At 37.5% G+C, this 26154-nt stretch overlaps 1 pseudogene; it reads right to left on the minus strand.

Moving 5' to 3' along the window:
- Nucleotides 1-3592: 3592 nt before the first annotated feature.
- Nucleotides 3593-24582, minus strand: LOC114094985 (adaptin ear-binding coat-associated protein 1 pseudogene; annotated as a pseudogene).
- Between the last annotated feature and the right edge of the window lie 1572 nt (nt 24583-26154).

Here is a 26154-nt window from a genome sequence, read left to right on the forward strand (position 1 = left end):
GGAGGTGAGTGCTGGGGAGTGATATTGGCCAAATTATATTGTTATATCGTGCGCATGTAAAATATGTAACAACAAATTCTATCATTATGTACAACTATAATGCACCAATTAAAAATGTGGGACATGGGGGCTGGGTTGTGGCTCAGTGGTGGAGTGCTTGCCTGGCACATTTGAGGCACTGGGTTCGATCCTCAGCACCATATAAAGATAAATAAATAAAGGTATTATGTCCATTTACAACTAAAAATATATTTTTTAAAAGTGTGGAAAAGCCAGGCACAGTGGTGCACACCTGCAATCCCAGTGGCTTGGGAGGCTGAGGTAGGAGGATTATGAGTTCAAAGCCAGCCTCAGCAAAAGTGAGGTGCTAAGCAACTTAGTGAGATCCTGTCTCTAAATAAAATACAAAATAGGGCTGGGGATGTGGCTCATGGTGGAATGCCCCTGAATTCAATGTCCAGCACCCCCAAAAATGTGGGGAAAAAGACCGCCCTTTGGAATTGGTGAGTACTCAATGGGTCCCAACTAGGAAGGAATGCCTGTTGAGGAGGTTGTTAACATGGCACCTGTGCAGTAAGGGACCCACAGTAGATCCCCAGGCTAAAGAAATGGCTGGAGATCTCTTTAATCTTTAGACCACACCTGATCTCATGGTCTCTCACACTCCTTGGGATCTCTGGTCTAGTTCTGCTCTGGTCAAAAAATGCACTCTGGTTTACAGTAATTGCTTTACATATTCTCTTGTCTATAAATTTATTAGTCTGTGTTTGTGATAACTGGCTTGATAGAGGCTAAGGATTTGATGGCTACAGCGACAGTCCTATTAGAACTTTATATCCATGAGGGTCCCATTCTGGGACCTAGGCGACTAGCATCTTCATGGAGGTATCAGAACTTACCCATGTTGTGAAGCAGTCTCATAGGGAACCACATAAGAAGAATACATCTTGTTTCTGGGTTGGAGGAAAACAGGAGATGCTAAGGCAGCCTCTCCTGCATCTTGAGCTGTTCCACACCTCTTGGTGTTTAGGTTTTCAGAATACCTGGTGACTCTCTGCAAAGGAATTTCCATAAGTTGTATGTTACCAGACCCCAGACATTTCGTTAGAACTGACTCTTGCTCCAGATAAGCTTCTCACAAAATGTATCCCAGAGACAACAGTAGGCAAAATTCAGTTCTAATTCATCAAGATAATCTGCTCCCAGGAGTCCTAGGAATAGTTTTGGTGGAGGTTTCCATGGCTGCTCCCCTTTTTTGGCAGGGATTTCTCCTATACTTTTAAAATAATTGAGCTTAAGGTAATTATTTTATGGCCTTTTCCTGGTAAATTCACTTTTGGATCAGCATAGCTATTTTTTTTAAACAGATGTTTACTGAATAACGGAAATGACAGCACTACCTGAGCTGGGACTGGATAACTCCTAATATGTTTTGATCAGAATAGATGTCCTCTGCCCATTCCAGTTATAAACCTGTATGGGTCTGAGTTCATGAAATTTAGGAAACTCAACTCATCTTGCTCTTTGTTTTGGCATTATCAATACCTGCTTTAGGTCACCAGTCTGGGAAGTGAAATGCAACATGAATCGATCAGTTTTATTTGGTAGTGCACAGCCAGATTCCCTCTAGTGCAGGTGGGTTAGTGATGAACTGCATCAGATTGTGTAAGTCTGATGAAGTTATTTTCCCTTCAGTTTTGAAAGCTATTTTCATTGAGGTTAGAATATCAGATTCCTGTTTTTCTTTTCTTACAGTGCATTGATGATGTCATTTTACTATCTCTTGCTGTACCATTTCTGATGGGAAATTTGCCACGATCCTTCACTTTTCCCCTCTGTCTTTTTTTTTATGGCTTGTTTTCATAATTTCTTTTCTTTTAGAAAAATATTTTGATTGGCATGCCTAATTTAAAATTTTTTACTGAACATCTTTAAAATAATTCCTAGGCTGGCTTTGTAGAGTTTACATGAAATGGCTTTTAACCTTTCATCTATGTTAAATCTATTGACCTTTGCACATCTTATTTATTTATTTACTTACTTATTTTCTTTTTTTTCATTTTCCATATTTTTAATTACCATTATTGCACCAATACAGCATACGCTTTATATACATATATCTTAAACTTCATTTTCAATTTTTCAGCAATTCAAATACATAATATATTATCATCTTGAGAATACAAAGAACACAACATGGAGGAAGATTGAGAAAATAGGTTCCCAATGTTAGTCACTAGTGATTCTACAGACTTTCTTTTTAGTGTTTTCTATTGGAATTTTAAAATGTCCTGCCATGGCTCTGCAAGAATAGAGCTGCCTGGAAGGGGAAGCAATGAAAATTATGGACCCAAAGTTAGAAAGAGTTAAGAATGGAAACGGGCTGGGGATGTGGCTCAAGCGGTAGCATGCTCGCCTGGCATGCATGCGGCCCAGGTTTGATCCTCAGCACCACATACAAAGATGTTGTATCCGCCGAGAACTAAAAAATAAATATTAAAAAATTCTCTCTCTCTCTCTCTCTCAAAAAAAAAAAAAAAAAAGAATGGAATCCAGGAGAAACAATACATTTTCAAACTAAACATAAGGATCCCCCTTCAGCCAGAATGTATATCTCCAAATAGGTGCTAAGGGAAGTAATTACATCCTCCCATCTAATTCTCAAAATTGCCCTTTAACAAACAAAATAGGTAGTGCCCATTCATCCGAGGAGGTGAACTGTCTTCACAGCATTGTAAAAGGAATGGCAGGGCAGAGGGAAAGGAAAGTGAAGGGAGAGCAACTTGCTTTTAAGATACCCTAGCTAGCGGGTATCAAAGTCCAAGACAAAAACTGTCACAATAAAGCTGTGACTTTCTAACATCCTTCATAAGTGACAATATATGTAATAGCAGCTTTCTATTGAAGAGCCAGATGGATTGAAAAAAAAATGCTTATGGAAAGGGGTCAGATACCCAGGCAGCAAGGCAATGTGGGTACTGAATAAGACTTAAGTGCTTTCAACCTCTCTGTTCTACAGATCAGGTTAAAAACACAACTCTTCAAATTAGGTCAAATAAAGGGGTGAACATAAATTAATGCTGTGCTTCAAATGCAGCAACGAGGTGGAGCTGCAAGAAATTAAACACATCTATCGAATATAACTTGGAAAGCACAGCCCCTTGAACTTCCTCCATCCCAGAAACATCCAAAGATGTCAAAGATGTTGCACTATTCAATAAACACAACAGTAGGGATGCCACCAATACAACCCTCTTATCATAGGAAAAGACATGTAAACACACAAGAGGGCGATGGAGCTGCACCTAGCGCTGGACGTTCATTGAATAGGACAAGCCTGGAGGCTATACAGAAGAGACCCAAGATACTCATCTTTCTCCAAACATACCCTTATCAAAATTCTGAATCTGTAAATACTGAGGTCAGCCTGTCCATTTTTAGAGTCTTGGGTTAGTGGAAAAGAAAGTTTCAAGGCTTTGTCTCCCCTGAAATTGTAAAATAGGGTTTCACAAAGAGGCACACAAGGATCATGAGATGATTCTAAAATAAGTTCAAGAATTTAAAAGATGGAGAAAAATTTTACGGATTAAAGGTCATTTCCCCTCAAAAAGACACTGGTCTTTTGAACCCTGCATAGCCAGCCACAAGTATAGTTAAGATCTACTGTTCTCCTGCATTGGTAATCACCAGGAAATAACAGATACTCTCTTGGCTGTATAGCAAGTAATGACATAGAAGAGTGACATAAATCAACTTGAATATAATGGAAAAGCTATGAAGAAGATTGTCCATTAATTTTGGTTTGGGGGAGGGAAGGGGTTCCTAACCTCCCTCACAGATTGGTGCCCTCAACATCATTTTTATTCTTCAAGTCTGTCCTTACTGTCTTGCAATGCTATTCAAGACTAGACCCAGTTGGATGGCTGTGGTGCCTGGTTTGGAACTGAGCTGGATGCAGTACTAAAGTCTCCCCACAAGTCATTGCTTGCAGAAACTGGAGCTGGTGCTGTTGTTGTGACAGGTACAGGAGAATCCAAATCTAAAAGGATATCTGAATTACTACCTCCATGGTTAGATTTTGGAATGGGTGGTGGAGTGATATGATTACTGATGGCAACTGAGGAAGATGGTGGGGGAATAGTGACTTTGCCTCCAGCGGGAGGAGGAAGTAAACTTAGGCCCCCAGCTCCTGTAGTCCTGGGCTTAGAAGCAGCTCCTTTCTTGGTTGTAATGTTCCCAATACTCAACTTGATGGTCTGTCCTTCCTTGAAGCCTAGATCCAACTTGGGATGAGTATCCATTTCCTGAGATTCTTTGGAAATCTCAGATTCCTGCTTTACCCACTTGAAGTGATCTTGCAAGGAAACGTTAAAGTCAAAGGCATCTCCCCGATCTGTGAATCCAATGCCAATGAACGCACTTCGACCAGTACCATCCTGGATCCGAATTACAAAGTAGCGGCTAGAATCTGTCACTGTCTCCACAGCAATACCAGGATATTGTTCTACTGGTGCCTGAGCAAAGAGCTCTCCTGAAACTTTATCTTCAAGTTTGATATAGGCAATCTTTCCTTTTGAAGTAATTCCGAGACGACCGGTCCAATCAGGTTGGTCTAATTTCCAGTCAGATGCCCTGTAACCGCGTTTGGAGGCCCGGGGTGGAATCCGGTAGACGCTGACGTCCGGCTTTACACACAGCACAGATTCATACTCCAACTCGTCCTCCCTCTTGACTCCGCTCTCCGCGTTGCCAGGGGCGGCCTTACTTATTTTCTTTATTGGTACTGGGATCTGAACCCAGGGGCACTTTACACTGAGTTACATCACCAGTCCATTTTGTATTTTATTTGGAGACATTGTTTCTCTAAATTGACAAGACTGGCCTTGGCATTCTGAGTAGCTGGCCTTACAGGCAATGTTGGACCAGATCAGACCAACAACTAGGACAGGTCAATCCTGGCAATGGACAATCAACATGGATAAGATTGTTGATCACTGATGTTTTCAGAAAATGAAAGGAAGAAATGTAAAAAATTGTAAAATTTGTCAAAATAAAAATAAGGGTTACTTGTGTCAACCTTACCAACAGGTAAATAAAGCCAGGAGGTTATAAAGGAAGGCTACTTATGCATGATTGCTTGATAATATCAGAAAAGACCACAAGTGTGTATGGAGGCCACCATAACCATAAGTAAAAAGTACTACTGATAATTATTCTCAATTACCTGCTAGCAAAGGAGGTAACAGTTTCTAATGCTTTTTCTTATTTTTCATCTTCTTTCTTTCTTTGGTATCAGGAATTGAACCCAGATATGCTTAACCACAGAGCCATATCCCCAGCCCTTTTTCTTTTTTCTTTTGAGAGAGGCTCTCACAAAGTTGCTTAGAGCTTTGCTAAGTTTCTGAGATTGGCTTTGAATCTGTGATCCTCCTGTCTCAAACTCCCAAGTTGCTGGGATTACAGATTGGTGCCACCATGCCCTGCTTATTTTTTATATTCTTGATAAGTTTTGAGAAGCATTGGTCAAGCATATTGTAGGATGCCCCTTTATTAAAACTTTTCTGATATTTTTCTGATGATTAGATTGGAATAATATTTTTTTTCAGAGAAAGAGTATATCATATCAGGAGCATGTTCTTATCAACACAATTTATGATGACTGATGTTCACTTTGATTACCTGATGGAACACTATTTGTCAGATTTTGCCATTGTAATGATACCCTCTTATCCCTTTCCCTGCTGTACTCTTTGGGAGGACATCTTTATATGTAGTCTGATTTAGAAGTGAGGGGTTGGACATCCTCTTCTTTGGAACACAGCATGTACATAAATTATTTGGAGGTCTCTTGAACAGGAAATTTGTCTCCTATCCCCCAGACACTCATGTTTTAATTCTATCTATTTATCTATCCATCCATCCATCCATCCTTTCCTTTCCTGGTTAAACAGGGAAAACAGTAAAATATGACCTTGTTCTATAAGGCTTAATTTTGTTTCTTAATCTAGAATGAAATGTTATTTCTTTATGCCAAAATTTAAATAGAATAATGCCATTATGTTTGCTTCATCTTTACTAATATTTGAATTTTTTACCTAAAATATTAAAATAAAATTCTCTATTCCTTTTACTATTTAGTTTTTCAAGAGTTTGGCCTATAGGATAGAGCTATTAATCTTGTTTCACAGATGAAAAGACAAAAGTGCCATTACTAAGTTCTGACAACAAATGTATTAGCTGCTGCAAAAATTGATTCTTAGTGTGGCCCCCCACTTCACAGAGTGTTGTTACTTAATCAGCTCTGTCAATTTTAGTAAATTTTTTTTTTTTTTTTTTTGGTACTGGGAATTGAACCCAGAAGCACTTTATCCCTGAGCTATATTCCTAGCCTTTAAAAAAAATTTTTTTTTAGTTGTAGATGGATACAACACCTTTATTTTATTTATTTTTATGTGGTGTTGAGGATTGAACCCTGAATTATAACCCCAGCCCCTGAGCTACAACCCCAGTCCCTCCCCAGCCCTTTTTATTTTTTATTTTGAGACAGGGTCTTGCTAAATTGCTGAGGCTGGCTTTGAACTTGTGATCTTCCTGCAAACCTCCTAAGCCTCAGGCATGTGCCACTGTGCTTGGCTAGTTGAGTTTTTTGACATATAGTTACAGTGGGAAGATTTGGGCTGGACATGGTATGTTAACCAGGATAGTGTCTGGAAAGTTCTCCAAATACCTGTGTGTTGAAAGCTTAGTTCCCACTTGGCACTATGGGAGATGATGGGAACTTTAAGTGGTAGAGTCTAGAGGGAGGTCATCTGGTCATCTGAGATGTGCCCCTGAAGGTGATAGTGGGACCCAGGGCCCTTCCTCTATTTTTTGCTATTCTGACACCAGGTGACGGATTTTGCTTTACTGTGAGATTCCAATATGATGTGCCACCATAGGCCGCAGGCAGTGGGGTCAACTGATCAAGGACTAAAACCTCTAAACTGTGAGCCAGAATAAATCTTTTCTCTTTAAGTTATCTCACTTATTTGTTACAGTAATGAAAAACTAACTAATTTAGTATCTATGGATATTTGTTGGGTCTACTTATTTTCAGTGCTTCTCCTTAAAAATGCCTGAAAAGATTCTTTTACTTTGAGAGATTATAAAGAAAACTAATTGAAGAAAATCTCCACACCAGATGAAATAAATCATGCATGATTTATATACAAGTACATGCATTTACACAGTGAATGACAAAGGGCTGATAGCCCCATTGTGTGTCTGCACACTTGATAACCAGCCATTTCCCACAAAGGTAATGACTGAACCTTGGGCCAGAATTACTTAATATAACCTGCTTATTATCTCCTTTTTAAAATTTTTCCTCTTTTATATAATTTCCCATTTCTGTATTCTTATAGTCTACACTAGTTCATTTGAAATTGACTGCTTCTTTGAATAATCTGCTAATTGCAGGATTTGCATTCTGTTCATAGTTGCTCTTTCAATTATAGATTTTTCTACCTAAACTAGGGAGAATCCATTAATGATACTCCACAGTGTTGTCTGTTTATGTTTTTATTTCTTATTCTGCAAATTTGTATGGTATGGGAAATTTAGGTGGTATTAAAAATTATCAACATGAATAATTAATACAGTAGAATTATTAAATTATTATTCTGTAAATGCTTATTAATACTTATTTATTCTGTCTATAAAACGAACCAACTAAATTATCATTGTTGCATGAGAAGAGGTTTTATAAATTGCATTGGCTTCAGTCAAGAAAAAAAATCTTCTAGGCTCAGTGTTAACCGGAAATGTTTTTTTTTTTTATTATTTCAGAGATTATGTAATTGAGTAAACAAACCTTGGATTTGTTCCTCACCTGAAAAGATAAAAAAGAGACTAGGCCTTATGGGCATTTTCCTCTATGATCAGAGATAAATTCATAAACAATCCTTAAGAATTTAAAAGGGGGTATGATTACGTTAATGCAAGCAGAAAATATTTTCTTTTTTTTTAAATCAAAGTAATGACCGCCATAAGTATGTAGAATGACATTTAAAAACACATGGTTATTTTGGTTTTGTCTTGAGACTGAGTTATTGCCAATATAAATGTTGAGAAAATTTAGTTTTTGTGTGCTAGAATAATCAAGAGAAGCAAAAAAGCATAAGTTAAAGAAAAAAAAAAAAAACAGATTGAGATATGTTTGGATTTAAGACTACTTCTATCAAGAGTAGTAATGACGTTTATATGGTCAACACATGAAGTGTGGATGCCTGCATTGTTGAAAAGTTCAGGTGAATGTTGTCAATACAGAAGAGTTTTAATGCAAAATTGGAAAGACAAAGGCTATTCCTATACACATAAAGTGAAATTGAGGCAACTGATTTTCTAGATGTTTTCCACAAAATCAATTTTGACTTGCAAAATTCTGAAAATTGCTCAGTGACCCCTCTTCCTGCCTATACAAAGATAACATCTAAGGTGTTTTGTAATGGAGTTCCTTATTCTAATTTTAGCTTTTAAGTAAACTATAGGAAATTTCTACTATTACTAGGGTCCGGGGAGTCTTCAATTTGTAAAGTGGTTTTATGTTGTGGAAACAGGTGGGTGTTTTGGAAACATTTTTGGATTCAAAAATGGCATTGGGGAAAGAATTGCAAAAAGTACTGTTTGCTTAGGAAATCTCATGTCAAGCCAGGGAAGGCCTCTTGCCCTGCCCAGGTACACCTCCTTCAAGTCTTTTCAATTCTTTTAGACAGACACATTGTTGGACTTTCCTTTGATTAATAATTAATTTTGGTTAATAAATAGACTCTTAAAAATATGACTTCCCCCATTATAACTAGTATGTGTTCATTAATATTGTTTTAGAAAATAGAGAGTTTCCCCTTCCAAACAATCATTGTTAATATTTTGGTGCATTTCATATTGGTTTTTGGTAATTATTGGTTTTATTTTCCCCATAGTTGTGATTATCCAGTCAATAACACTTAGCAATTTTGTTTCACTTTTTAACATACCTCTCCCATAAATTATTTTGACAACTTCAAAGAAGGAACATGAGACTCCATAGCATTCCTGACTTAGTGCAGTTTTTTATACCAGGTTATTTCTCTCCTCCTACCTACCCAAGATATTGTGTTTAACAGGTGCTTTGAATGAAGGCAGAAGCTTGGTCCTTGAGGAGCTCGTGGACAACTTGGGAAAAACTATCAACCAAAGGATGAAAGTTTTGACAAAGAGGGAGAACCCTGGAATACTTGGGGAGATATGACAGATCAGGGCAGAACTATGAAAAGCATGAGGATTACATCTTCCAAGATCATCAGAGAAACGAGTACAGAAATAAAGGGGGGAAGTTACCAAAAAGAACTCCTCAGTATGACATTTTCCTAGGTAAATCTGAGGGTGTTGAAGTAAACATTGTTGAGTAAACATTGGCGAGAGGTGTTGACCAGGGAAAGAGGATGAAGAAACCTCATCTTTATCTAAATGCTGGTTGCATAGGTGTATTCACAGGAGAATCATCATCAAGCTATACACTTTAGATTAGCACACTTGATGGGAGTTATATATCAGCAAAAAACCTCTTGGGCTGCCCTTCTGCTCCAGTGGGAGAGGCTTAGAGTTGGTTTCTTCTGCTCTCTCCTGAGCTGCATCTCACTGTTCACAGGCACTAGGACTCAGGCTTGGCAATTAATATCATGGCTCTGCTATAAGTTGAAAAGCCTTTTGTGAACTAATTTTATACACCTTTTAAAGTTAACTCTATAGGGAAATGCAGTTGACTTACAAAAGAACATCAGGGAGGTAATTCAGCAAACATTTATGGAACATCTCTACTGTGTAAAAATGGACTTTTGTGCTGCGAATGTCTACAAGATGAATGAGACCAGGATTCTATTGTCAGAAACTTGTCCCTCGGTTAGGGTCTTTCCCATATTACTATTGGGACAAGTTTTAATTTTCCAAGTTTTAGAAATAATAAAAAATAGTGTTTTATGAAAAGATACCATCTTGTGCTGCTGTCGCAGAATACCATAGAGTGGGCAATTAATAAATGATTTTATTCTCTTATAGTTCTAAAGGCCAGGAAGTCTAAGATTAAGGTGCTTGTCTTAGCACCTTTGTTTCTGGTTCCAAGAAAGGTGCCTGACTGTTTCATGTTCCAGAGACAAGGAAATTGTGTCCTCATGTGGCAGAAGAGAGAATCCCTCTTACAAGCCCTTTTTACAGTAGCATTGCATTTGTTTAGGAGGGCAGAGGCTTCTAGACCTAAACACCTCCCCAAAGGCTCTGTCTCCCAGTGCTGTTGCCTTGGGGATTGAGTTTCTAACATATGCATTTTTTTTTAAGGAACACAATCAACCCATAGCAGATGCATACATCATTAGCTATCATAGAAATACAAATAAAACCACAATTATATGCCACTTTATACCCACTAAAATGGCTATAAGTGTTGACAAGATATGGAAAAATTAGAATCCTCATACACTGCTCTTGGCAATGTTTAAATGGTACAGCTGCTTTGGAAGACAGCTTGGCAGTTCCTTAAAAATAGAGCTACTGTATGACCTAGCTTTACTCTTTTAGGTATTTATCTAAGAGAAATAGAGACATAAAGGGCAAAACAAAACCTTTTGCATGAATGTTCACAGAAGCATTATTCACAATAGTCAAGAGGTGGAAACAACCTAAATGTGCATCAATTGATGGATAAATAAAATATGGTTTATGTCCATACATACAATAGAATATTATTCAGCAATAAAAAGGAATTAAGTATTATATATTCTACAACATAGATAAAATCATGCTAAATGAAATAAACTAGTCACAAAAGATCATATATTGCAAGTTTCTATTTATGTAAAATGTCCCATAATAAGCAACTATGCAGACAGAAAATCGATTAGTGGTTGCCTAAGGCCGGGGAGAGATGACTGCTAAATGGTAAGTAATTTCTTTTGGAAGAATCAAAATATTCTGTAACTGATTGCATTTATGGTTCTACAATACTGAATACGCTAAAGATCATTAAATCACACACTTTAAATGGCGAATTTTATACTATGTGAATTACATCTCAGTAAAGTTGTTTTAAAATATTGGCGTCTTTGAAGAAAGCACAAGTTAACACCACCATTCAGTTAAAAATTAAGAGGTACTCGGTTAAGAGGTACCCTGAAGAAGACCACTTGTGTTTTAACCTGGGCTAACTATCTGCTAGCTGTGGGATGGTGGGCATGTTATTTATCCTATCTGTGCCTCAGTTTTCTGTCTGGAAAATGGAGATAATGGTATGGCCTACTTCAATTGTAGGTAGATATGCACACAGGCCTTATGCATAACTGTAGTAATAAAATAAGCTCATGAACAGCATTCTTGATCAGTGCTTAATAAATGTTAGCTATTATTTGTAGAGCACTCTAACATTTTAAAAACACTCATATACATTTTTTCATTTCATAATACAAGTACTCAGGGAACTTTCTTTCCTTCTGCCTCCGTAATGTTTTGAGCAACTTGTTTTTGGCACTCAAAGCTCTGCTCACATCTGTGGCTCTCTTACCACTCCTCCACCCATAACACCCAGGGTTTGTCACTATTTAATTCTTGCTTTCACCTAATTTCACAGTCCGTTCGTCTAATAAGTGTTTGAAGAGTAGATGGGTTTACCCTGCTTTGAACATTATACAATGTATGCATGTCTCAAAACGCTGCCTGGTATTTGCTCCATAAATATGTAAAATTGTTGTGTATCAGCTAAAAAATGTGACCCAGCCAAGGACATTTCCATGTTAAAAGCAAAATCTTAAAAACCAAAAGAACTTGTAGCATCCAAAACACTGGAAAATCCCCAAGCACATCATTAGAGAGGCCGGTTCCAATTACTATGGTTCTGACTTTTTTGGGGATTAGCTTAGTATTTGGTATGCAAAATGTGTCTACTTTAAAATTAGCTTAAAAGTTCTAAAATTTAAGAATCATCTCCTTTTTACAATGTATACTTTTTAGGTTTATGAGATCTCATGCTAATAATTTACTTTAAATATTATGAGGTATCTTAGTTTTGTCTTTCAAAATAAAGCAAAAAAAAAAAAGTCAACATAAAACATTCATATTCCTTCCATTTTGAAGGAGACTTCCAGACAGCCATGATGATCCCTCCAGATCCCCTCCTCCTCCTTCTTCTTCCTTTCCCTTTCTCCTTCTCCTTCTCCTTCTCCTTCTTCCAGGGATTGAATCCCTGGATGCTTTAACACTGAGTTGCACCCGAAGTCCTTGTTTTTATTTTAAGACAGGGTTTCACTAAGTTGCTTAGAGTCTTGCTAAGTTTCTGTGCCTGGCTTTGAACTTGAAATTCTCCTGCCTCAGCCTCCCCAGTCATTGGGATTACAAATGTGTGTCACCAGACCTGGCACTTCCAGACTCTTGTGTGTATAAAGCACATATACATACATATAAATAGAATTTTGGTAAATTAGGATAGGAATCATAATCCACTGTGTGCCTTCTTCTTCTAACTAGCAGTGGTTATGGTTCTTTTATGATTTTTCTGATTTTTTTTTTTTTTTTTTGGTTCTGGGGATCAAACTTTGGGCCCTATACCTGCTAAAACTGCACTCTACCACTGAGCTGTATCTTCAGCTGACATAATTTATGACTTCATTTCATTATATAGATATTATTTAATCAATTTGCCCTGGCTATTTAATAAATATGCACCAGATCATCATCACCATTTTTCTGGTACACAGACTGAACCCAGGGACAGTTAACCTCTGAACCACATCCCCAGCCCTTTTTTGTATTTTATTTGGAGACAAGATCTCACTAAGTAGCTGAGGGTGGCTTTGAATTTTTAAACCTACTAAATCAGCTTTCAGAATTACAGGCCTGCACCACTGCACCCAGCTTGGATCATTAACGTTTACTATAATTATTTCAAAAGTGAATGAAATGCTAGCAAACTAAAGTAAGCAAGACATTTCTTCCAAAATTCAACCTTTGAACCTGGTGGTAAAATTTTGAGTTCTATAATCTAAGATAAATATTGAAACCTGAGGATTCAGGAGGACAGTAAACAAAGCATTGAGAAATAGAAATTGAAATTATTTAAACTTAAGAACAGAAAGCTTAAATATGGTTAGAGTTACATTTACAATATATAACTCCTATAATCCCTGATAGCACCTTGTATTTTCACTATATCACTCTCACATTCTGTCCATATTAGAATAATTATCTTAAATACCTTTTACGTTCTGGCCCAAGATCTCCCAGAGGAAATTATTTTCTATTTCCCATGCAGTGTGTGCTGTTTGAAGCATATATTTTTTAAAAAACTCAAGTTGAATATAATCATGATACTTCAAAGGAAGAGAGCAGGGATACTTTGGTCCTGCCTCTAGTCACAGTGTTAACTTTTATGAATTTCTAAAGGAATTGCCAGGAACGTGACCATAAATCTTGCTAGTATGCTCTTATTTGTTTCCTACTCCCATGAAGAATTATTTAAGGGCTTTTCCTCACTGTCTTGCTCTAATAAATCAGGTCTTTCTGTGTAATAGTACTGAAATGTCAACACATTTGTGTTGAAATAATGACCCACGTGCTAATATGAACTTCATGAAATGTTAACTAAATGCTTCTGTATTTACACAGGTATGTTTACTTGCTGGATAAGCATAGTTGGAAGTGTTTCATTTAAGTGTGATGATCTGCTAATCTTGTGGTGTAGCTGAAGGGTAAGTTTTCCACACTGCAATGTAAGTCAATTCAAGTTTTTGTTTTATTTTTGACTAAATATCTAGGAGATACCAAATTCATGTATTCAAATTATATTGCCTCAAATTTCCAGTGCTATTGTAAAATTTTAGTCTCTCGAGCAGCAACATTTTGGGTTGTTTGAATCACAACTTCCCATATTGGATGACAAAATTTCTTGGCTGGCTTATGCCTTGCTAAACTAGGTCTGATTCTAGCATTGTTAGTGGCTGTTTGTTCAAAGAAAACAGAAATTGTCTTTGATTTGATCTTCTTTTTCCCTTTGCCTTTCCTTTTCTTCTTTCCCCTCTCACTCCCTCTACCCTTCTTTCCTCCTTTCCCTCCTTCCTTCCCTCCCTTTCTCCTTTTTGGTAACAGGTAACAAAAGAATCAGATCTTCATTTAATAAAAACTTGATGTTTTGTTTCCTTATATGTTGTCTCCCCCCCAAAAAAAAGCAGAGAAACAAGTTTATAAACTCTTAATTTCTCTACAAAAATCAAATTAAGTTAAAGCTATAGGACTCAAATGCTCTTTCCTTGAAACTGGGGATTAAACCTAGGGATACTATCACTCAGATACACCTTCAACCCTTTAAAAATTCTTTTGAGACAGGGCCTTGCCCAGGCTGGCCTTGAACTGTGTGTGATCCTCCTGCCTCAGCCTCCTGAGTCACTGGGATTGCAGGCGTATACCACAGTGCCAGGCTCAAATACTCTTTTTAAAATAGCGCCTCCTGGGCTGGGGTTGTAGCTCAGTGGTAGAGCACTTGCCTCAGATGTGTAAGGCACTGGGTTCGATTCTTCAGCACTACATGTGAATAAAATAAAGGTCTATCAACAAACTAAAAAGATTTGACTCCTCTTTTCTGAATTCCACTACTTCTTAGTACAGTGTCTGAACATAGTTACTATTCAATAAATTTTAGCCATTAGATTTTTAAAAAACAGTATTTTAACATTAAAAATTCACTCAAAAAGTTAATAATGGGATAGGAGTATAGCTGAAGCTTAGTGTGTGCAAGGTTTCAGAACAAAAACAAAAAGAAAAAAGTTAATGGGTACAGTTACTATAGACAATACATTTGATTTTCAAAGGGAAGGAAAAAGAATTGCTATTTTCCTTCCATTTTGATTAAGATTATCAAAATCATCAAAATAATCGAGATGCTTATTATATTACCTTTAAAAAATCTAATAAAATAGTCTTATAATTCCAAAATAAAATAGTGAACAGAGCTAAGTACTTTTTATGTTCACAGCACCACCTTCCGGAAATAAAAGTGTTCTTTTAATTTATTCCATATGTATCCTTTGAGGAGGCTAGATCAAGTACCTAAACAGGTGTGATAATAATAATGTTTTAGTTTGTCATGATAATGTCTGTTATTTCATTGTTTTGGGAGGTACCAGGGATTGAACTTGGGGGCACTTGACCACTGAACCACATCCCCAGCCCTATTTTGTATTTTATTTCGAGACAGGGTCTCACTGAGTTGCTTAGCACCTCTCTGTTGCTGAAGCTGGCTTTGAATTCGTGATCATCCTATCTCAGCCTCCTGAGCCGATGGGTTACAGGTGTGTGCTAGTGCTCCCTGCTGATAATGTCTATTCTCAATCTTTCAGCCTTACTGTGTTCAATTTAGAAGAACAACCTGTGAGTCTAACTTTTGCAATGAGGCATTGAAAAAAAATGGGTTAGAGATGAAATGTATATGATTTCTAATTTATTCTGTTTGGAATACCAAATTTAGATAATCATATGTAAATTATGGGAATTTTATAAATCTCCAGGAGATTTAAGGATCTCCATTGATAATCTGTTCTTTTAACCAGTCTCATAAGGAAATCTTCAATTATATAAATAATGGGATTAAGCAATTACTCACTTTAAATACCAGAAATCGTACCCAGTGAATGAACAATTAGTTGAGGAGGCCAGTGTGAATCAGATTAGACAGCAGACAGCCTGAGGGAAGAGAAGGGGAAAAGCTACTAGAACTCTCTAGGGCTGCATTGTCTTTTAATACTGTAGCCACCAGCCACCTGTGGCTATTGAACACATGATATCCAGATGGTAAGAATTGAGGTGTGTTGTAACTGTAGAATACCCACAGGATTCTGAAGAACTAAAAAATAAATAAAATATATCATTAACAATTTTGTATTGATGACATGTAGGAATTATATATGTGTGTGTATGTATATATGTATATATTTTGTTGTTGTTGTTTGTTTTGTTTTGTACCAGGGATTGAACTCAGGGACACTGGACCACTGAGCCACATCCTCAGCACTATTTTGTATTTTATTTAGAGACAGGGTCTCAGTGAGTTGCTTAGTGCCTCGGTTGCTGAGGCTGGCTTTGTACTTGCAATCCTCCAGCCTCAGCCTCCTGAGCTGCTGGAATTACAGGCATGCGCCACCACACCTAACTGAAATAATAATATTTTATGCACATATTCAGTTAAATAAAATGTTTTAAAATTAATTTTACTTATTTAATTTTATATTTATAAAATATTTATATATTTATATTCATAAATATAAAATTAAAATATATTTATAAAACCTTGGCTATCACAAGTTTAAATATGTGGCCTAAATTTTATTTCTATTTGCCACTTGTGCTCTGGGGCATATGAATTATAGTGGAAGCAGCACTCAATCACAATAGGTGTTTTGAGCACACGACATGTGTTTGGTGCTGAACTAAGTGCTCATAAGAAAGCTGTATGGTAAAGTTCTCTGATTACTCCTGTTTTTACCTGGTAATTGAGGCTGACATTAAATAACTCTCTAAGATATCATAGCTAGTAAGTAGAATAGGTATTTGAAGTAATTTGATTCTATTCTAGACTACACTCTACACCTATCTGGAATAACCTTTACTTGAAATCATAGAATGCAGAAAAATATAGAGAAGAAAGAAATTTTAATTCAAACTCACAATAGCTGGGAGATATGAGGCCAAGAAAAGTTAGGTGACTTGACTGAGATCTATTGTAGTTGAGTCTCATGTGACTTATATCCTCATTTGGTGTGGGTTGAATCATTTATACATCCTAAGCAGGAAAAGATGAGACTGTCAGGAGAGCAAATGATTTGAGGGGTGGATATGTTCTGAAAGATCAAGAGAGGAAGTGATGGGTAAGAGCAGAAATTAACTAGGTCAAGGAGGAGGGACATTAAGAGGGAAAAATACACAATGAACTCTAGGTGAAAAGGAGTACGACTCTTTCAAGGGAGAATGCAAGGGCAAGTGTGGGTCCAGAGCAGGCTGCTGAGGCAGGCTTTTAGGTCTTATTAAAATGAATCTGCTTTTTTGTTCACTTGTTTTTTTTGCTGTCCTGGGGACTGACGCAGGGCTTCGTACATACTATGCAAGTGCTCTACCAAGGATTCTGGCTTTTGGAAAGTCAGAAACAGTGGAGTGACATGATCTTATTAATCTGCTCTTAAATGAGATCACTATGGGCTTTATTGTTAAAAAAAAAAAAAATAGAGTCGGAAGCAGGCTACTATGGCTGTTGTTAGAAGCAAGTGATTTTCACCTCCAGCAGCCTCTCTGCAGTTTCATGGCATGGATTTACTTAAGGGAAAATGCCACACATTTGGATACAGTCTTAGGACTTTTGTAACTGATGAGAGAGCAATAGGAATGTAGTATTATTGTTCTGCATATGAATATATGGTGGTGCTTTTAAATCATTACCTCTCTCCTTCCTCCATAACAATATTTGGAAGAATATGTTTTTGATTTTTTTAAGGATAATACAGATTTTTATATTTGGCCCAATGAAGTGTTATTTTGGTAACTGATGTATTGCTCATAGCCTGTGAAAGTTGTTTTAGACTTTTGTATTGCTCCCAGACATGTTGACTCTTTTTCAAATCATATAAATATTTGGGATGATAGAAAAATAATTAGAAACAACAAATACACAATAAAATACAAATGACAAGCCATAACAGCTAATGGGCTAGCTACTAAATTGAAAAGATGGACTCTATAATATCCTACATATAATTTTTCTTTTTTTAAATGAAACATTCAGCATTCTCCTCTTTTTATTTTTTTAGAGAGAGAGAGAGAGAATTTTTAATATTTATTTTTTAGTAAATAAACAATTTACGGACACAACATCTTTGTTTGTATGTGGTGCTGAGGATCGAACCCGGGCCGCACGCATGCCAGGCGAGCGTGCTATCGCTTGAGCCACATTCCAGCCCCCATATAATTTTTCAAAGATAAAATTCGGCCAGGTGGCACACATTTGTAATCCCAGCAGCTCAGGAGGATGAGGCAGGAGGATCCTGAGTTCAAAGCCAGCTTCAGCAACTTAGTGAGGCCCTAAGCAACTAAGTGAGACCCTGTCTCTAAAATATTAAAAAGGGTTAGGGATGTGGCTTAGTGGTTAAGCACCCCTGGGTTCAATCCCTAGTACCAATAAATAATTAAATAAATAATAAAAAATTTGGTAATTTTTCTCTTCTCTTTTTTTGTGTGGTTCTGGAGATTGAACCCTTGCCTTCATGAATGCTAGGCAAGAGCTGTACCACTGAGCTACATCTCCAGCCCTAAGGGTAAAATTTGGACCATTAATTATTCCATATACCTCATTTGATCTCAAATAATAAGATTTTTTAAGAATGCTTAAGATATAATTTCTACATGGATCAAAGTCATATTTAATTTGTGTTGTGATTCATGTAGACTTATGTATTTGAGTGGACATTTAAAAACTTAAGTACTATATATGGATTAAGTTTTTTCAAAGATATGAGATATTCTCATGTTCAAATTAATAAAAGTAAGCTTATAGTTTTAAAAATAATTTCAATTTTTAAAAATGCAGCAACTAAAACAATTTAAAAAATAGTTAATATCCTCATGAGGGAAAAACCTCATTTAATCAAAAGATCAGTATACTAAAAACCAGAAGAAATGATAAAACCATAATATATTCTGAATCTTAGTGTTAAGAGTAAAGATGAAGAAAGTGGAACAAACTGAAAATGAAATTGAGAAGGAGTTAGTGAAGCTCTCACAGGCCGTGGAGATGATCAGTCTAGAGATTTCAGAGTGAAACTTCCTTCTTTACTCAAGAAAAACTAAGTTTCCCTCTTTTCTGTCTACCACTGCATCCCACAAATTATTAAAAGGATAAAAGACAAAGGCTTAGTCTTTGAAAATGCCTTAGTTTGCCTAGTAAGATTGTACAGAATTTAAAACAAAGCAAATCAAAGAGAAAGGCTTTTCTTGATATGACATATTTCATTAATGCTAAAATATATGTAGTAAGCAAAATATAAGTGAACATAATTTTTTGTATCAGAATCAGAACATTATAGGCCAATTGTACTTTGAACACATGGTTTCAATTAGAATAAAGGAGGTATAATGGCTTAAAAGGAATTATAACAAAATCCTCAAGCAATGTAAGTTTTATTTATTTAGAATGCAAAATTTTAATGCATTTTTGGGCTTTTTGATTCTGATATGTCATATTTGAATTAACTGAATTTTAATGAAGGTAGTCAAATGATTTTACTATTTAGAAATAAATTTAATAAACTGAATAGTCAGGAAATTGAAGTAATAATTTCAACGATGTTAATATTTTACAAACCCTGTGGGTTAACAAAATTTCAATGACATCTAAATTTCTAGCCTGTCTGGTGGTGCACACCTGTAATCCCATCTACTCAGAAAGCTGAGGCAAGAGAGTTTGTAAAATTTGAGGCCCGCCTCAGCAATTTAGCAAGACTGTCTTTATAACAAACAAATTAAGAGCTATCTGTAGAAATCTTGAAATCAGACTGTGAAAATGATATAAAGGGAAACAAAAATTCTGTGGCCATATAGGACTCAGTTCCCTGCTCTCATGATATTCTGTTACCTAAGGGTATGGATAATATTCATTCCTAGAAAGCAAAATGCTTAACCATTTTCACTAACTATGTTTAAATAAAACATTTTATTGAGATAATTGTAGATCCACATGCAGTTTTAAGAAATATGGTGTGATTCTGTTCATCTGTTACCCAGTTTATTCGATCATAACATCTTGCAAGACCACAGTACAATACTATAACCATTGACATTGATAGAATTCAATGACTTTATTCAAGTCTTTCCTAGTTTTACTAATACTTATTTTCATGCACATGCATTTAGTTCTATACATTCTTTCACATGGGTAGGTACTGTGTATTTACCACCAAATTCAATATTCAGAACTACCAATCTGCTTTCCAGTTCCAAAATTTTGTCTTTTCAAAAGTATTATCTATGTGGAGTCATACAGTATATAACCTTTTGGGATTGGCCTTCCCCCCCACCCCCCAGCATAGTTCCCTGGAGATTAAAGATAGTTTGTCCTTTTTATTATTGAGTAGTACTCCGTGGTATGGATATATCACTGTTTAATCATTCACCTGTGGAAGGGCATCTGGGCTGTATGTATCCAGCTTTTTGCTATTACAAATAACTTCCAGCTAATTTTTAAACAGATGTAGGAAATTTTGGCATATTTCAGTTGTTTGCAATTTTTGGTGATTGGCTCTTACCTTTTGCAAAGTTTTCCCCTAAATTTCTTTTCCACTTGATATTCATTCCAACATGTGTATTATTATTGCTATTTTGCAGATGAGGAAACTGAGGTTTTTAGAAGGGATTGTTAAATGACTTGGCCAAGTTCACACAGCTAGTAGATGGAAAAGCTAGGATTCCAACAGATCCTCTGACTCCAAAGCCTGTGTTCTTTCTACAAGTCTGTGCTACAAAGGAGCAAAAGGGAAGAGGGTGTGATTTTTATGTCAGTCTAGGCTTAAAGGAGGTAATACAATTCTACAGAAATAAAAGCAGAAACCTAACATATGTTTTGGAAGATGCTCTTCAGGGTCTCTAGCATTCGTACATGTCTTGCTGGATATGCCAAGGATGACCCTTTATTGTTTCTCAGAATTGACTTGCAGCAAGCCACCCTGAGGGCTGAAGTAACCTGGGACAAAAAACAACCTTGCTATTGCTGACTATAAAAGCATGAATTCTCCAAGCTAAGTGTTCCTCTCTTTTCTAATGCAGTCTACAGTGGGTGTAGGCATGTATATTTGGGCCTTCTGCATCACCTCTGTGGGATATGGGAGCAAAGTGAATTGATGTAATCAGATGCTCATGCCTCTTGCTATTTTGTAATAAAGCTTTTTGTCTCTGATCCAGGATTCGTTTATCTTCTGCTAACTTCCACGAAACAGTAATAGGCTAATTTATTAGATTATAATTAGGATAAAATCAAATCCCAGACCCAAAAGTTTGTATCTAAAAGTCTCTGTAGCCCCTGGAAAACTTGGGAAAAGAAGGTACACGATCAAGCAGTCACAAGATAGTTAAAAAAGAGAAAGCTGGATTTTAAATTAATCAACTTTTGGCATGGGTTTATTTAAACTGCCCCTTGAACTCTTCACCCTATGGCTTTGTAAAAGAAGACTTTTAGTGCTTCAGGCTCCAAATTGCTCCTTGGGTGGTACTCTGCTCCCTGTATGTTAAGCTCAGGAATGCAAACTTCTCATGTGTTGGGGGCTACTTTTTCAGTGGGTCTTAGTGTTGTCATGATCATATGTGTTAAGAGGTTGGTTGACTGATTCCTGACAGTTTCCCAGTCAGGAAGTACTGTGAGGAAACACTACTTGGTAATTTATTAGCTGCAATGATAGGGCAGAGCTCCTTCTCTCTTGTCTCCTCCTTTATAAGTAACTAGACTTTAAGAGAGGAATAACCAGGCCAGTTATCACACTGCAAAATTTATGTCTGGGGCAGGTGGGCAAAGCATGTTTCCCATATTGCAGAATAAAGCTCTACCTTCCTGATGTCAAAAAACAAAACAAAACAAAAAAGTTAATAACAGAGCAAGAGTGTTTCCTGGAGCCAAACCCAACTGTTCTCACCACTTCAGTTCAATTCTAGTTCTCCAGAAGTGTTCTTAATTAATAGCAATTATGGGGTACTTACATTAAGTAAGCTCAAGTCTGGTGAAAAAGCTGGAATGAATTCATTTACAATTAAGAAATATATAGCTGTCTAGAGTAGGGGTACTTCCTTGTTAGGGGCAAGTCTTCCCGGGCTTCAGCTCAAGTCACAAATCAGTTGCTTGGTGAACACAGAACTGAATACATTTACACGCAAATATGTACTCTCTAAAGTGACATAACCATCTAACTAAAGCAGCCACACAGATTACTCTTGATTTACTAAATTTTTATCTAAAAATTGGTGTGGAAGTTTAGAAATCACTCATAATACTTACTGACCACCTATTAGGTCAGACACTTAAACTACATGTAAGTTCTGAATGTGCAGATCTATTTTCTCAACAAGTGCTTTATTTTTTATTTTTAAAATATTTATTTAGTTGTATATGAACACACAGTATCTTTATTTTTATGTAGTGCTGGGGATTGAACCCAGTACCTCACACATGCAAGGCAAGCACTTTACTACTGAGCTACAACCTCAGCCCCAACAAGTGCTTTATAATGACATATTTATTATCCAAATGCCCTTTTTAGTTCATCATTTAACCAACATTACTTCATCCCCAAAGAATGAAATTTATACTTTTAGGGGCTTTATATTTTCTCTCTTGATCCTCATCATAAATCTGTATAGTATATAATAATCATCTCATTTTACAGTTGAGAAACCTGAAATTTAAAGGAGCCAAGTAACATGTTTCAAGTTACACAATTAGCAAGTAGCAGCCGTGGGACCTGCCTTACTCCATGGAACCTTTGCTTTCCATTCTACAAAGATCCAGATTGATTCAAGGAACAAATTATTGAGCACCAACCAAATGCAAAGCTCACTATGTGCAAAGTACTGAGCCAATCTCCAAAGAGGACAAAATGGGTAGAAAAGCTCCTTGTATTCTTAGACCTTGCAGTATAGTGGGGAACACACACACACAGACACACACACACACACATGAATTAAGCAGATTAGAGGTCAAATAATAGACTATGGGAGCATAAAGAAGATAAAGAAAATCTAGCTAGCAGAATTTGAGAAGGCTTTTTGGAAAAGGTAGCTGAAATTTGAATAAAAAGATTTTGCCAGGAGAATATGGAGAAAAAGTCAAAAAGTGAGGCAGCATCAGCAAAGATCTGAAGGCAGGGGGGAACTGGACATCAACTACATTATGGAGACAGAAGGTATTGGAGGCATTGTGGGAGATGAGAATGGTAGAGATAAGTTCAATTATAGAGGGCTTTTGTGTGAGTCAGAGAACTAGGAACTTTATTTTATATGTAAGGCAAGGATACTGGGCAGGGGAAGATTGCTCAAAACAATTTTCTTCTTCTGGATCTCCACTGTTTTGCATAGTGGAGGGCACTTTCTAGATGCAAATAAATATGTTAAATTAATGGACTGGAAAAGGAATAGACTGGAGGTTGAGTTATCACGTTATTGTTATTGTCTGAGAAGATGGCAGATGTAATCAACACCACAGAGGGAAAAATGACTATGATTTGGTCATATGGGAAAGAAGGCTGACTGAGTCTGGCCCATCAGAAAGATAGTTACATTGGCTATTGGCAACAGGGCGCACACATAGAAGGTATAGATAGATGATCTGGGTAGAATAGGAATAGAAAAGATTCTTCCCTTAATTACGTTGCTTTTGAAGTGCTGGTAGAATATGCAGTTTTTCTGGTAGCTGGGAGAAATGTAAACTTTTTGGGTCCAGAGCATTCACCAGCCAGCCTTTCTTTGAAGAAGTTATCCTCATATGTCTGATTTCATCTATTGCATTAACACATTTTTTGAACCAATTTCAGTTTGATGTTCTTCTTACATTGCCATTTTGTCTTATTTGGGTAGTAAACTAAGGAGAAAGTGGGGAGAAAAGCATTAAAGAAAATGAGGGGTTGGAGGTGAAGTGATCTGATTACCATGCTTTAAAAGCTGGGCAGACTTGACTCTCCGCCTTCTTTAACTGGGGTATGGATGTAGAAATAAAATTTAAAGGACAAACCCTGTACTTAGGAATCAGGGAGTAATCGAATAGCGTATACACGAACTATACCAACCCCCATCACAAAATAAGCCACATAACCCCAGGTGTCCGATTACTTTATTGACTACTCTTCTGACTGGAGCGTTTATATTGCAAGTTCAATGTTTGGGAGATCTACTGTTAGTAGCGCTATTTTGAGCTATATTACGCTGGGGAGCTGACGCGCCCTGAGAATTTGGTAGTCTGGGACACGAGGATTTCCTTTCCCTTCTCTTCCCTTGGTGGCGACCTCCTCGCTTCACCAGAGAGAAGCTGCCCGCCGCTTTCCCCTTGGTCCAGTCCTTCCCTAGCCCACACCCACTGCAGCTGTACCAGCCCAGCCGCGTGGCACTTTCCCTCAGACACCCCCAGCTCCGCTGCACCCGCCCCCCGACCATCCAGGCGGGGCACGCGCCCCTGGTACCGTTGAAGCAAACTCCAACCGTCCCTTTTGTCCAGTCCGCGCGCGCGGGCGGGGCGGGCTGGCGCGCGAGCTCGGGGCGCGAGCCGCGGCGGGCGGGCGCGGGAGCCGGGCGGGGGCCAAGCGAGCGCGAGGTCGGGGGGCGGGAGCCCGCGGGAGCCCGCGGGTGCAAGTGCGCGCGGGACCAGCCTCGAGCCGGCGGGAAGAGCAGCGCGCAGAAGGGGCGCGCGAAGCGGCCGTTGGAGTCGCGGATGGGGAGCTCTCCCGTTTGCACTTCTGGTAGTAACTGAATACAGTGAAGTAGAAAAAGCAAAATGATAAGTATAACGGATCCCATTTTATGTGGGAAGATTCCTAGGGCCAAACTGTGTGTGCCCACGGATGTGGGTTAAAGGCACCAAGAATGGTCTGAGGATGCTATGGGGGAGGGAAGAGGTCCGGAGAACGGATGAAGGGAGTTAGCTTTTTACGTTGTATATTTTTGATACATTGAACATTATTATTGAGAATGAACGTATAATTGTGTAGTTAAAAAAAATCAGCATTTGGGAACTTTGGATACCCTCTTGGTTCCCATCCATAGGGATCTGCTTAGTCTCTCAGAGCAAAGCAAATTTGAGGGTCAAGAAAAATTTTCTGCGCTTTTATCTCTCTTCCTCACCGTTCCACCTCTTCTCCTGACCCTGAAATCCTTCCCTTTCGCCTTTGCCAAGGAGTCTCCCTCACAGCCCGACCTCTCACATCCTCCCTGCAAATCCGACTCTCAAGGAGGAGATATTTTGAAGCTAGTTAATTACAGGCACAGGAACATTTGAATTGACTTCGTTCCTAAATCATATTTGATAAAAATTGAGATAAATGTTTACAGGATATTTCTATTCCTTCTAAATAGTGTGCCTTAATGTTTTTATTAGAATGACCACATGATGTTAAGATTTTTTCTCATTTTGAAACACTTTCAGACTTAGAAAAAAGTTACAGAATTTGTAAAAAGAATTCCATTATTTTCTTCCCACAGCTTCCCCAAATATTGACAATTTATGTAACTGTAGCACGGTGATTATAACTAGGAAATTAGCATGACTACTCCTCTTTTAACTAATTTACAGATATTATTCAAATGTCTACAATTTTCTGACTAACCAGTGTCCTCCCACCCCACCCCACCGCCCCTTAATCCAGAATTCAATCCAGAATCTTACAATGCACGCAGTTGACATGTCTACATAGTTTCTTTTAATCTGTGACAGTTCTTGGTCTTTCTTATGACTGTGACGCTTTTTGAAGAGTACTGTTCAATTATTTTGTGGAATGTCCTTCAACTTGAATTTGTCTAGTACTTTCTCACAATTAACTTCAGATTATGCATTTTGGGTAAGAATACTACAGAATTGAGTTGTTCTCTTCTCAGTGCACTATATCAGGAGGTACACAATACCAATAGGTCCCATTAACGGTGATGGCTAACTCTGATCACTTGGTTAAGGTAGTATCTGCCAGGTTTGTTTATTGAAAAGTTGTGGGTTTTCTTTTTGTATTTAATTTTAGGGGTCACATATTTTTATTATATGCACAATAATTCAGCACTTATTATTATTTGGTACTAGGGATTGAACTCAGGGGGCACTCAACCACTGAGCCACGTCCCCAGCCCTATTTTGTACTTTATTTTGAGACAGGGTCTCACTGAGTTGCTTAAGGCCTGCTTTTGCAGAGGCTGGCTTTGAATTCAAGATCCTCCTGTCTCAGCCTCCCAAGCCGCTAGGATTATAGGCGTGTGCCACCGCGTCCGGCATTGCCAATGGATGCAATACCTTTATTTTATTTATTTTTATGTGGTACTGAGGATTGAACCCAGTGCCTCACATGTACTAGACAAGCCCTCTACCACTGAGCTACAACCCCAGCT

This window comes from Marmota flaviventris, chromosome 5 (genome assembly GCF_047511675.1).
Source record: "Marmota flaviventris isolate mMarFla1 chromosome 5, mMarFla1.hap1, whole genome shotgun sequence".
Lineage (NCBI taxonomy): Eukaryota > Metazoa > Chordata > Mammalia > Rodentia > Sciuridae > Marmota > Marmota flaviventris.